This window comes from Colius striatus, chromosome 1, assembly GCF_028858725.1.
Source record: "Colius striatus isolate bColStr4 chromosome 1, bColStr4.1.hap1, whole genome shotgun sequence".
Classification (NCBI taxonomy): domain Eukaryota; kingdom Metazoa; phylum Chordata; class Aves; order Coliiformes; family Coliidae; genus Colius; species Colius striatus.
In genome coordinates this window covers 134,344,363-134,358,236 of record NC_084759.1, presented here as the reverse complement: position 1 = coordinate 134,358,236, position 13,874 = coordinate 134,344,363, and the positions used below count along the sequence as shown (strand labels likewise).

General features: G+C 46.1%; 1 protein-coding gene across 14 annotated transcripts in view; it reads left to right on the top strand.

The window, feature by feature from the left end:
• Window positions 1-6,803: 6,803 nt before the first annotated feature.
• The window catches only part of PPFIBP1 (PPFIA binding protein 1), a 115,892-nt gene continuing 108,821 nt past the window's right edge, over window positions 6,804-13,874 (top strand). For 11 of the 14 annotated variants that reach the window (XM_062008550.1, XM_062008534.1, XM_062008545.1 and 8 more), the window contains exons 1-2: window positions 6,804-6,926; window positions 9,558-9,712. The gene's annotated coding sequence lies outside the window, so the exon portion shown is untranslated. Of the gene's footprint in view, window positions 6,927-7,304; window positions 7,387-9,554; window positions 9,713-13,874 lie in introns of those variants that run through there. The other 3 variants (XM_062008459.1, XM_062008466.1, XM_062008449.1) reach the window with 3 other exon arrangements.

The following is a 13,874-nucleotide window of genomic DNA, read 5'->3' as shown; positions in this document are numbered from 1 at the left end:
ATCTGAAAATCTGGTTTGACACCTACACTTGAATTGCCTGTATCATAACTTCAGTAAGATGTTCAGAGACTTTAATAACAGGCAGATGCAATTCTTTCTCCTGTTAACTAGCAGATAACTGAAATTCAGCTTTATCCCGCACACCTTCTGAAACGACTGCAGAAGTGTGATTTTAATTTTTTCCTCATCGTTTGTCTCAAGAACTTTCCTTGAATTGTTTGTTTTGGGTAAATAATGTAAATGTTTTAATTCTATAAGCTTAGTGAAGTTCTATTTCTAAACTGTTCCTATCAGCCATAGTAACTCAGACACGACTTACTCTTCACTTAAACAAAATCCCTTTGTGTCTTCTCCTTAGCCTTAACACAAAAAGACAGGGCTCACAAGTGATGTGGAGAAGAAAGATCATTCTGGTGTTTTTCCTAACATAAAAAATAGGTTTTTTTCCATGAACAGAAGCTTTAGTCTCCTCATTCCTATGGTGTAAAATCTCTGGAGAGAGAAAGATAGGGAGACCAAAATAGATAGTAGCTAAATTGATGATGACCATCTTCCTGTGCTCCCTCTGAGCTGTATTTCCCATGTTTCTCTTTCTTTCAGAATAAAATAATCCCTGTTTTGGGTTGACCGTCATTTTGCTTGGAGCACATCAAGTATCACGCTGACTGATACAGTGAGACAGCTCAGTGACTACCCTTGTCAGCCCCTAAGGTTTTGCTCACCACCTCTTGTTTCTCTAGAGCAGAAGATTTTAGTAAATTTGAGTGATGAAGTCGCTTGGTGCTTGCCACCTGAAAGCATCCCTTCCTACCCTGCATGCACTAGGGGTGACTTAGCCTGGGAGCCTGGCTTCACTTCCCACCTCAGTGAGTCACCAGCCAAACGCATATCCAGAGGAGTCAGTCCAGGAACAAACAAGGTACACATATCTCAGGCTCTTAGAAATGGGAAGCAAATGCAGTTCCTGCTCTCATCTACGCAAGGACACTGTCACCTTCCCCTGCGGCTCTCTCTGTGCCTCGGTATTTCAGGAATGTCTGAACCAGCCTTGTTTTTAGCTCCTGAAGGCTGATCAGGGCTGAGGCTGGAAGCTGACTGGCTCAGCTGCCTTTGACACTGACTCATTGTACAGTCTGGAGTCAGTCACTACGGTTCAACTGACGGCGTCCCAGGCACAGACATGGGCAGCTGTGGCAGCCGGGCTGGCACCACGCAGCCACTGCTTTAGCCATCCGTGTGCCACAGGGGGCAGGCTGTGCCAGCACCACTGGCTCCTCAGCTGCTCTGCCTTGTGCAAATGCACTACCTTGCTCACAGGGTTGATCAGGAGACTTTCTACGGTGTCACACTATGAAGCAAGATGCATCCTTCACCTCTTATCCCTCAGCTTCTTCTTAGGCACCATGGAGTGTCTCCAGGAGGGCATGTTATCCCTGTACTAGGGCTTTACATGCTGGAGAGCCCTGCCAGAAGGCTTTTGGGTGTGCCTGCAAGGCTGGTTTTAGCAGAACTGTAAAAGGACTGCATTCAGTAGCACTAGCAGTTATTCATCAGTGCAGTCTAGAAGTTGGTACCGAGAACAAACTGAACCACGAGACATGCTTTGAGATGTGTTTCACATCTGAGAACCTGAGGGGAAAAAAAAAAGGCAAAAATGCATACATTTCCCCAGGGAATGGGAATGAGATTATGAAAGGAACAAAACGGTGATAAGGCCATGTGTGTAGGTAAACAGTGCCACGCAAAACAGAGCGGTAAGAACTCAGAATGAGTGGAAAACGAATAGTGAGAGTTACACCAGTGGTGGGGGCACAGAAGCTTAGGTGTAGGGTGGAGTCACCAGTCAGGCACAGACAAAGTGTAGTGGTGAGGTCAGGCATGATTAATAGTGCAAGCTGCACTAGGAAGGAATTTGGCTGCATCTACAAGAAAAGTCTCCTTCAGATTAAGCAGGTGCTACAAACTTGAATTTCTAGCAGTGTTGTTAGGCCCTGCTGCAGCCACCATGCCAGTTTTCCTCTGGCAACACTTCACAGTACTTCATAGACTCCCGTATTAGCCTTGCTGCTGGATCATTGTATGAGTCATGTGTGCACATTTCAGTGGAAATGTGGTTATTTGGTACTTTCCCCCAGTGAGGCCTACCAGTAAAAGTTAGTGCCACTACCTCTATGCCAGTTTCTGATGGCTCTTACATACCACTAAGCTGTTGAACACTTTTTCCTGTGCCCAAATCTAAACACCTTGAGTACACAAAGGGCTCCTCTCTAGCTCTTGATCAAGCAGTTAGCTTTCCTGAGTATACCAGAAAGCAGCTCCTGAGTTTAAGGATTGTCTGCTGACCCAGAAGTGCAGAGAATCCTGTGACAATGGCATGTACATGAACCTAATGGGTATTTCAGCCAAGTTAAGACAAAATTATAGCTAAATGAGTGAATGTGAGACTTCTGGGGAGAGAAAAGTAATGTTTGTAGGCTTGCAGATATTTAAGAACGTAAATGGACTTTTGGACTGTAATATCTCCTTTCCTGTTTTTAATGACAGTAGTCATTCAAAACAATGGGAAGACAAAGCCCATCTGAAACACAGTCTTTTCAAGAGCTATTATGTACGGGACTCCTCCAGCCCAGCTTCTTGTGATTCCTGCTTAAGCCAGGAGGTTTTCTCTTACTCGCACTTTATGTAAAACTTGCAGCACCTTCTCCATAATAATACTATTTTTTCAGATACACGTTGACACACCTCTCAGGTTTATCTTGGTCTTCAGGCTGGTGGAGTACCCATCCCTATAGATGTTTAAAAGACTTTCTTGCCCACTTGAGAAAGAACTTGATTTTGCTTTTTCTTGATCTTCAGGGGCTAATTGCACAAGGTTAAATACATGACTGCTCATCTTGACAGGCTGTTGATGGCCACAAAGACAGCATGGATTATACCAGTGTGAAACAGTAACTTCTTTCCAGCACTTTCTGGGAGACTCAGTCTCTTTCAGCCTTCAGCAAGACTCTTCACAGACAGATTTTTTTTACTAACCCTTAGCTTGCAGATTCTGAAATGGAAATGTGATATGCTTTGCCTCCTCCTGCTGCAGCGTCACCCCATACTGCAGCTGGAGGCTCTTGAGCCCACAGGTTACCCCACCTCATAGGACTAGGGGCATCTGAAAAAAATCTTATGCACAGGAAAAAAATTGGTTGTTTCTTAAATGACCACTTTCTTTCTGGTGGAGTTTAAACTAGAAACTCTGAAACCTCTTGTGTGGAGCATTTCAGCTCTGAGCAGATCTGTCTAGCCAGCACAGCAGGGCCAAGGCAGCATCCCTTCTACCTGTTCAGCAGTAGGTTTAGTTTGAGGGGCTTTTCCTACAGTGTTTACAAAAGCTTGGCTGTGGGAAGACTTGGGGATGTGGCAGCTCAGGTCAGAAGTCTGACCATTCTGGGGGGTACAGTTTGAGGGCATTTTGTACTTTGGCTGCTGTGAATTAAGTCTTTGAACCAGTGTTCAAATCTCTCCTCCCTGTTCCTTTTTAGGAAGGGATTGGAGGGGAATCTGAAAATGAGGAGGAAGGTTAAATTATTGATTTGACAGCTAGAAACTGTTTGTCCAGTGCTTTGTTCCAGGATTGGACACAGTGTCATACCAAAGCTTGAGGTTTCTGCTATAACAATTAGCTCTGTTAAGTAGTTAACAGTAAGGATACTTCAGGTAGCTGAAAGCCAGGACAGCTTTGACAGCAGAGCGACAATAGTTGGTCAAATAAGCAAACATTTCCAAAGCAGATGCAGCTTCCAACAGTAAAGCTGTGCTTTTGCTAAGAGAGCAAATTCCAGCTTCCTCGAGCGAAATAAGCTACCCAGACAAAAGCACCATTTTTTCTGCACAAGGTGCTTTTGCTGGCACAGCTCTGCCCTCAGAGGATCTTATCACAGCTCTGGCTGACACAACTGTGCCAGAAGACTCAGTAGCAGAGACCTGACCTGAAAATACCCTGGCTTAACTTCGGGGTTAATAGTCGTCTGGGAACAAAGAGAGTGACTTGCAGGATCCACTTTCTAAGCTGTCCTGAAATGAAAGCCTTGCACAGCCTGAGTGTGAAATCAGTGCTCTGCAGGAAGGAGATCCCCTGGCTCTTTCAGCTGCTTACTTTGGGGCATGGGTTTGGTGGAAAGGAAAACTTCTGGGGCTCAGAAAGGTGATGAGGTTTAAAAATGTAATAAATTAAAAATTGGCTGCGATGTACAGGGCTCATTATGGTATTTCAGGGCCCTGTCCATGAGCTGACACTGAGGCATGGGGCTAATGGCCATCATGAAGCTAAAACCATATTGCTTCCAGAGGAAGCTGAAATTCTGGATCACTACAAGTCATTAACACTCCCAATTAACTAAGGTGGGTCACTTAAACTGTGTAAAATGAGACAGCAATGCCTGTGAGAATGTAGTAAGGGTAACTGCATTCAAAACTGCGCTGTGTTTATCACTCAGCAAGGAGTCGTGAGGAAAGCCACGGAACATATGCGCCACAGATTTTAGAAGGTGCTGTCCATTGCTGTTTGATCAGGTGCTTTGCCTCTGGAACATAACCATACCACAACACCGTCTCCCTGGTTGTACCATGCTGTGCATGCACAGAAGACTCAAACAAAATCATGTAAGACAGTGTGTACTGTGCCTTCAAAATGCCTCTGACAGCTCTTGAAATACCAGGCTCAATGCCATTTATTGATTTGTAGCCACAGAGACGGTAGGTCTTTCCATTGCAAAGTGAGGGAAGAGCTCCTGTTGGAAATGATGAAAAATACTCTTACTCATTGTAACCTCCCATGGCCCTTCATGGGAGAGATGAGCCAGTGAGATGTTTGCCTTCTCAGAGGCTGCTGTGTTTTCATAAAGGTGGAGAAAATGAACCTTTCCTTGTAAACCAGCCTGGAGTAAAAAGGGCTAAGTTAATTCTGGAAGATGAGAGATAAGCAAGCCAGAAAGCCTTATCAGAGATTTGTCATAACTTGCATAGGTATTTTCTTTGATGAAAAGAATTCAGTTGTTTCAAACATTTCTGTCAGCTCAGATTTGTTTTCAGAGAGAACGGACTCATACGCCACCCTGACCAACGAAGCCCTTCTGTATTAGGTTCCTTCATAAAAATCTTTGCTCCCTGAATTAAAAATGAATTAAAGTGTAAAGAAATGGATCAACAGAACAGTCAATTCAGAAAAGACAAGGCTTACAAATACCAGGCTACAGCAGGAATCAATATTTGTTGCAAGTGGTTGTTATTGGGCAAGCCCAGCTCCAGCCACTTCAGAAGGGCCACTGTTACCCTGTCTGGAAACAGAACTACTGGAAATAGAAGATGCCAAAGAAGAACAGGTATTTTTAATCGCACATCTCAAACTCGATTCCTCTGTTTAACCTGAGACATGCTACAGGTGTGTGATCAATGCAACTGTGTGGCCAGTAACTTGCCAGAAAAAACCCCAGTATTTTGCATCAACTTGCCCTCTTTGCAAACTGTGCTTCAACAGTATGTGGTATGTCCCCATTTTTGTTGAGAATTTGAAATGCCGGCTTTCAACATGCTTTCGACTCGAAACTTCCACTTTTTTTTAGAAGTTATGGTCAGAAATGAAGCGCAACCAAATCATTTTTTCCACACAGAAAAGCATTACATTAAGAGTTTTGTCTAACCCAGCCTTTGGGCAGAGGATGGGAGGAAGAAATTAGGAAAGAAAAAACAAACCAAATGAGGGCTTGGTTAACTCAAAACAAAATTAAGAGTTAGTTGGTTGGACCCAGCCTGGCCACCAAGCTGAGCCCCCAGGCCTGACAGTTGCATGGCAAGGGAGTTTTAGATTAGAGATTAGGAAGAACTTTCTCACTGAGAGGGTTGTTAAGCATAAGGAACAGTCTGTCCAGGAGGGTGGTGGAGTCCCCATCCCTATAGATGTTTAAAAGACGCATAGCTGAGGTGCAGAGGGACACGGGTTAGTGGTTGGACTTGATCTTAAAGGTCTTTTCCAACCAGAATGATTCTATGGTTCTTTGGCTCTGCTCCTGAAGGAGTGGTATCTCAGGCCTCCTGTCCACCATTTTGCCATGCATGAAGCAGGGCATGGCTGGTTGTAGGGGTGGGATGGAACGCCGTGATGGTGTGCACCCATCCCCAATGCGTTCATTATTGTTGAGGCCGGCAATGGGTGCGATGGCTCCAGGAGGATGGAACTGTCCCCGAAGGCCGGACAGGGCTGGATTCTGAAGAATGACAGGGAGCGCCGCCACCACGGGCGGGCAGCCCGCTGGGGCACTCCGGGCTGCTCCGCTGTGAGGGGCACAGGAACTGAGGGACCTGCGGCCGTCTCAACCCCACCTCAGGCAGGGGAGCCCCGCGGCCGCGTAGCTGTCCCTGCCTTGCCCGGCCCGGCCCTACCCTTGACACTGCCCCGGGCCCCGGGAGCGGCGGCGGGCGGTGCCTCCAGAGGCTCCTGTCGGGCGGGGCGGATGGGGGCGGGCCGGGGCAACCCGGGCCGAGTCCCAGGGCCGTGGGGGGGAGAGCTCAGACCGGGTCCCCTGTGCCGCGCCCGCCCCGCCCTCCGCTCGCCTGCGGCGCCGAGTGACTGCCATCGGGCCCAATCAGGGCGCCAGTCCGACCCGGCGCTGCCTTCCCGCCCCGTCGGGGAGGCCCGGCCCCGGGGCGAGGAGCGAGGCGAGAGCCCGGCGCGGCGCCAGCCCAGCCCGATTCCGCTGGGTCCCAGTCACCGTGTGCGAGGCGGGGGCGGTCTCGGGCGGGGCGCGGGCGGGGCCGGCTGGGACGGGGCGGGCGGCAGAGCGGAGCGGAGCGGCGCGGACCGGACCGGACGGCGGCGGAGGTTGTTCGGAGCCAGCAGAGGCGCGGCCGCCCCGGGAGGGCCCGCAGGGATTTTGGCGCAGGTAAGGGGTGTGCCGAAGAGCTCCCGGGACCCAGTCCCGCTGTCCGAGACCGAACCGAGACCGAGGTGCGGCAACTTTGTGTCCCGGCTGGCTGAGCACCCCGCCGTGCCCTTTCCCGTGGCTGTCTTGTGCGCGCGGCGGCGCGGGCTCCTCCCCGCCGCCATGGCCCCGGCTGCCTGTCCCGCTTGGGGACGGCGGAGTGTCCCCGGGGCGCGGGAGGCTCCCCGCGGGAGCGGGCGGCTGGCGGCGTGGCGATGAGGGCTTTCCTCCAGCCAGCTTCCTCTCCCGGCCAAAAAACCAGGCATTTCTCAGTCCTCGGGCCGCGTTTAAGTGCTCCCGTGCTGCACCTTAGCTAGAAGGGAGGAGAGCAAGTTCAGAGGGAGGGCCAGTGATTAGCTCGCGACCTTCTGTAACTTACGTGCTGGAGCTGACATAACTTTTAGGACCATCTTTGGGAGAGGTAGGCTCTACTTTATTCTTTTCAAGCTTTAGCTTGAGCCACAAGTACTATGAAACTTCAGTTGTGAGTTTTATCTTGAACTAACAAATATGTTTTGATTTAAGGCCTGGGGTTTGTACATCCTGCAATTATTTCTCCTAGGTCTGTTTTGCTGGGTTGGTTTTTTTTAGGTTTGTGGCTTCTAAAAACTGAAACAGCTGTGTTAGCTCCCACCATGGCTGAGGTGCTGCTGGAGCTGTAAAAAGCTGCTTTACACCTATGTAGTTATTTCTGTGGGGGGAAAGCAAGCTTCAGTGTTGAATGCTGTGCTATGCTGCAGCAGCGTCTATGTGCTCTCTCATGGAAGGGCAGCGCTGCCAATCTCATGCAGAACTAGAAGTGTTTAGGACTCAGGCTTGGCTATCTCTGAGCCTTCAAAGATTCTGCTAGCTCTCCTTATTTTGACCCAAGCAGAGATACTACCAACAGTACGATGTGTATTACAATGGCAGCACGATTGAGCAATATGAGCGTCTCTGCATTCCAAAAAGTAAACAGCAAAAATGGGTCACAGAGTGACAATACTCTCCATGCTTACATGATAGAGTTTCTGAGAGGAAGGTGTTTGTGCCAGCTCTGGATTTATTGCTTCTATTAAAGGTAGCAGCCACTGCTTGAGGATTTACGTTTCTGAAGGACAAAAGGGACTTGTAATTATAATAAAAACCATGAGTATGGGTTTCAGTAAAACAGTGGAGCTGTGTGGCAGATCAGTTCCAGAGGCATCCTGTAAACAAGGAAAAGTGAAATCTGCTTATGTGCTCCACTCCAAATGCAGCAGGGATTTTGGCCTCTTAACATCTTTGCATCAGGAAGAAATTAAGTGCTGAAGTGCTCCCTAGTTTGGCATAGTACCCATCCCAGGAGAGTTTTGACAACAGGCACAGTTTCTTGAAAAGCTGTATCAGCTCAGTTCCTAGAAGCAGAGGGAGATGTTCAGTTTGCTAATGAGAATGACTCGGTGTGCCATGTTGCCGATAAATTAAGGTCAATGTTCCAGTGCCTGAAGTATCACAGTATGTTAGGGGTTGGAAGGGACCTCTAGAGATCACCTAGTTGATGTTTCTCTACTCCCTGAAAGCAATGGGAGCTCCACTTGTTTGCCTGGCTGTCGAGCCTGGCACTTAGGAGCAGATTCTTTCTTCAGCAGTGTTGCTCCTGCTCTGAGGCACACCGCTTTGAACAAAGTATTGTTAGGTGTTCAACAGCCACTGTAACCCTGTTAAATGAGATAAGGGTAAGAGCCTGAATCCAAATGCATGTCTTCAGATTCAAGCAGATTCCAGATTCCTTGGTTTTGGTGGATTTTGCTCTGATTTTTCATCCGTTTACTGGATTGCTTCCGGGTTTAAGAGTTGTGTTGAAGAATATTCAGGTTGATGTGTCTTTGCACATGTGTTTGCAGCAGATCCATGCTCTGAAAAAAAAATTGGTGAGTAATGTTTCTGCTTATCCCTGAAATGCAGGGTGGAGTGCCCTGAAATCAGGGATGTCATACCGGGCAGAAAGCTGTAGTGAATGTCATCTTTTTTTTTTTTTCCCCTCTACGTAGATGCAAGTCACTTTTCTGTTTTGTGGTGTTCTGCATGTGCAGCGTAAAACATATTGCAGGAAGGAATGGGATCCTGAGGAAAAAGTCTGTGGAGGTGTATGGAGAGACTTGTGACTAGTGTCAGCAAGAGGATAATTGGTGACATTCCTGAAATTACAGCCATTCCCAGGAGACTGAGGTTCCCCGGGTGGTGCTGCCAGGCTGTCTGGTCCCATAGCTTGCTGGTGATGAGGAGGCTGTCTGGTCCTTGCTGGTCAGGTCTGGGTGGCCCAAGGACAGGCAATGCTCTGTGTTATGAGGTACATCCTTCAGGTTGTATCTTGTGTCATAAATCCCTCCAAATGCAGTTTCTCTGATGTTTGTGTCTTTTACTGCTTCAAGGAGCAATTTCAGTCCAGTGAAAATCCTTCCCCTGAAGAGGTTTTAAACCAAAGAAGGTTTAGTCATGTTCTTGACAGTGGTGTGATTACATCAGAATGTACCTTTGGCTTACTCAGGATGAGATACTGCTGTAAACTCGTTTGAATAACTGACTAATTTCCTTTGTTGTGCTTTGCTTTACATGTTTTCTGTTAAGCAGAGGAGAGCCCAGAGAGGTGGCCAGATCACAAATCCTGTGTAGGTGGTCCAAAAATGTATCCCTGGTGCCTGGGGTGGGGCAAGAAGAGCACAAAAACCTCAAAATGCCTGTGACTGAGGAGTCCACTGGTTTGCAGTATTTTTCAACAGAGGAAGGTAAGACCCCAAATATTAGGCAGAGTTTAGAGAGGTAATGGAGCATCCTGAACATTGCTGTGGTGTTAGAAGTGATTAGTAAAGCCCTCATCTCTACTGAATTTACATGCCCCTCCTTAAGAAGGTGCTAGTGCCTTGGTGTGTAAATAGTGATGTGCAAGTTAGGTTTGTATACCCCAGACAGCTTCTTCTTGTATTTATCTTTGTTATATTCAGGCTTCAAAGCAAAACTCAAGTTATATTGCTTTTTTTAAAGCTGTACAATTACGATGTGACCATCTAGGCCAAGTCACATCTTCAAGTGTATAAATTGGAAGATTCAAGTGTTTTTTATTGTGTTTGCTCTTGTGTGAAGCTTGTGCCTGCAGCTGTGTTTTAGGAGTAGGTAACAACACTTAATACCTTAATAAATAAAACCACTTAATACCCTCCTGTACTTAGGCTGACTAATGGCCCCCTTCCCGCCATTTTTAGTTGTGAGGTACTGTTAATCATCCCATTAGTGACTTTGCTCTTGGATCCAGCCCAGGAGAGGTAAGCTGCCTTGCCATGTTTACTTAGCACTTATTTAGCATCTGATATCAATTCCCACTCTGTCTTGCTGTACTATAAATTTGTTTGTGTGCCCACAGACTTAACTGGTTGCGTTGCAGTGTCCCCTTAGCAGATGTAATGTGTCTAGGCCTCTTCCTTTGGCAGTCTCTATATTTCTGCTGACTTTTTTAGTTTGACTAGACTAGGGCATCAGCCTTGCTTGTAGAATACTGATTGTCAGTGGGGAAAAGTTTTCTACTAAATGAGTGGCCTGTGAATGGAGAAAGGGTGGCATAGGTTCAGAAATCAACAAAGCTTCCTATTCAGATGGCTCTCTGAAGATGGTTACAAACATTAATCTTTATGTAACATAGAAGAGGCTCTGTGTTGTTCCTGAGAGATTATATGTCTTGCCCTACGTTTGGAAAAGTCAGCCTCCAATGCAGAATTAGAGCTTACTCCCTTTTTTGGAGGATAGTGATTCTCATGCCATGGGATTCTCATGGTTCTCATGCTATCTGCAGTTGTTGCATTTTTCCAACTTGAGGCAACTTCAGCAGATGTTCATGGTAAGTTGTAACATCTTTCTCAGTGGGTTACTGGTGGGATCTTTGGTTTTCTTCTTGTTCTGAGTGCCCTAATGAAGATGCTCAGCCGTGAACACACCTCAAGACATAGGGGATGATGCATACATTTTTCCCTTGTTTTTTTTTTTTCCACTTCTCTCACAAATTGACTTTTGTGTTGGCTCAGCTGAGGCTGAGGATGATGACCAATTGCTATTTCTCTAATAATGTTTACTGCCAAAATAGTACTTTATTTCTATATAAAGGTTGGAATTTTCCGTTAATTCAGTCGTCACACTGGATTAATAGTTGCTTGCCCATGATGTGTATTGCTCTTGCTATGGGCATATATGATTTCCTGATATCCTTTAGCTTCCAGGGCACTGTGTTTCCCTGTGATCTCTGCTGTACAAGTGTAGTGGGTTAAAGTTTTATCCTTTTTCCAATGACTGCACTTCTGTTTCTGTCAAAGGGCCAAGATAAACCAATTTTCTAAAGAGCTGATTTCTTTCCTCAGTGGAAATATACTTAGATATATTTGAATATATATCTAGATTTCCCCATTCTATATATGGGAGGGGGAAGTCAAATTCATAGGCTAAGAACAGTTGAATAACTAAAATGAAATAGAATATAACAACAACAATAATACACAATAATAACAGTTGTAACAAAGGGGAATATAACAAAACGGGAAATGAAAAAAACCAAACAAAAAAAAAGTCCCAAGTGATGTGCAGTTTCTCACCACCCACTGACTGATGCCTGAGCTGCCATCTGGCCCTCCCCACCAGCTGCCCTCAGTTCATGTACTGGCCATGACATTCTATGGTATGGAATAGCCCTGTGACTAGTTGGGGTCAGCTGTCCTGGCCATGCTCCCTCCCAGCTTCTTGTGCACCCCTGGCCCACTCACTGGCAGGGCAGTAGGAGAAGCAGGAAAGGCCTTGACACTGTGCAATAACTGCTGGGCAATAACCAAAACATCCCCATGTTATCAACTCTGTTCTCAGCACAAATCCAAAACACAGCCCTGTACCGGCTACTAAGAAGGAAATTAACTATATCTCAGCCAAAATCTGGACATTTCAAAAGCATGGTACAAGTCTGAATCTTACTAAAACCACTGGTAGATGCAAAAGTCTGTTCTCCTATTATCGCATGAAAATATTCAGGCAGGGAGATTAGATATCCTGACCAACACTGGACTGGAAACCTGTCTCCCAGATTCTGTTAAGGTAAGGATGTTCACTTTCCCCTCTGCTACTGTGCATTGTTAAACAGTGTAGGTTATGTTAAAGAACCAGGACCAGAGGCCATTTAAGCAGTCTGTGGCTCATGTTGTTTGAGGTTAAGATAAAAACTAGTGTGACTTTAAGCAGACATTTGCATACATCTTGATGGTAATCACACTTTCACTAGGCACAGTGTTGTAACTCTGGCATGTAACTCTAACATGAGCAAAATCCCATGGAATGTCACCTGTGAACAGAAGGCTCCAAGATCAAGTAAACTGATCCAAAAGTTAATTTGTATTTGCATATTTCTTTATAGACTTTTTTCTTAAACGTTAGTGGAAAAGTTAAGGCTGAGACTTGAGGCGACTGTTGCAGCATCTGAACTCTAAACTGGAGAATCTTTGTGCTGTCAAAGGCATTTGTCTAATTATGTCTCAGATGGGAAAAATCTGATAACCTCTAGTTTGAATCAGTACATTTTAAATCAAAGAGGTCTTGTGGCTCCAATGTGATAGGTTTGGGAGAGCAACTTTTTTTTTCCTGCTCAGTAACGAGTGTGTCAAAATAAGAGGAAATGACAGTGATTTGGTCTTGCATGCCTGTTCTCAGACTGATTAATTCTGAAACAAAAATCTAGGGAAAAGGGTATATTTTGTTTATGAAAGCAGGCTATGACCTCAGATATTTCATGGACACTGCAGTGGTTTTATGGGGAGATACAACATATGCAGTTTTTAGTTGGTAATAGAAAAATAGCTTTAATATTGTAAAACCAAACAAACTGCCAGACAAACAACCCCCACAACCTCCTCATTTTCAAATCTTCCCCCGTCTTGCTTTTTTCTGAATGGCAGAAACGAGATCACACATGTGCTTAGCAGGCCTGTCACAGGCTGTGTTTTGGATCTATGGCAGAGCAGTGGCTCTGGTTGATGCTGTGGCAGCTGTACACACAGCTATCCCCATGCCCCTGCACTCAGCAGGCCTGGGCATGGCGGCCACATTCTCTCCCAGCTTCATGCCTGGGCCAGTGCAGAACTGGGCAAAAAAGTTATACCTGGTTTCTCTGTCTGTGACAGTAAGGTGTGGTTAAGGTTTGTGATCACACTTGTGCTTAAAGGGGTAACCAAGCCATGGCTTGCAGGCTATTTGTTGTTCATGTTCAGCTTTCATGACCTGTGGGTTACTGCCAGCTACACACTGTCTCAAGGATGCTGCAAGTTGAGGGCAGGAGGAGTGCGATTGCTGCCTGCTTAGATCCTCATCAGATGTTCTTGCAGTGCAGCAGACATTCTGGGGATGTGCCGGGTTTGCTGAGCATGCTTAGGCTGTGCAGCACTGCTGAACGTCTTTCCATGGCATGGATCTTGGTCTGAGCAAAATCTAGTTTCTGATTACCTACGGAACATGAAGTCAGTTCAAAGGATCCAAATAATCCAGAAAGTCTAGGTAGATGTTGCACCTAAGTCTTGACTTGATATTTTCTCTCTAATGTACATGTACTTGCTATAGCCATGTATGAAGTTTAGACAGAAATACAGCCTTTGCAAATCATGGAGAAGGTGTAAGCACTGTTGAAGGAGAATAGTCGTTTAGACTAGCCTACATCATGGGGAGCGTAAGGGATGGGAGGCTGGTGTCCGTGTTCTTGAACATAGTGAGATTGGTAGGTGAAGGTGTCTTAGGATTGAATTAAGGTTCTGTGGAGTATAATGCTGATAATTAACATCTGCCTTGAAGAGGGGATGAGGAAAGGTATCTTTGCAGAAAAGCAAAGTTGCAGAACCAGCTGAGCTGTTCCTGTGGTTCTGGAAACAGCTATTA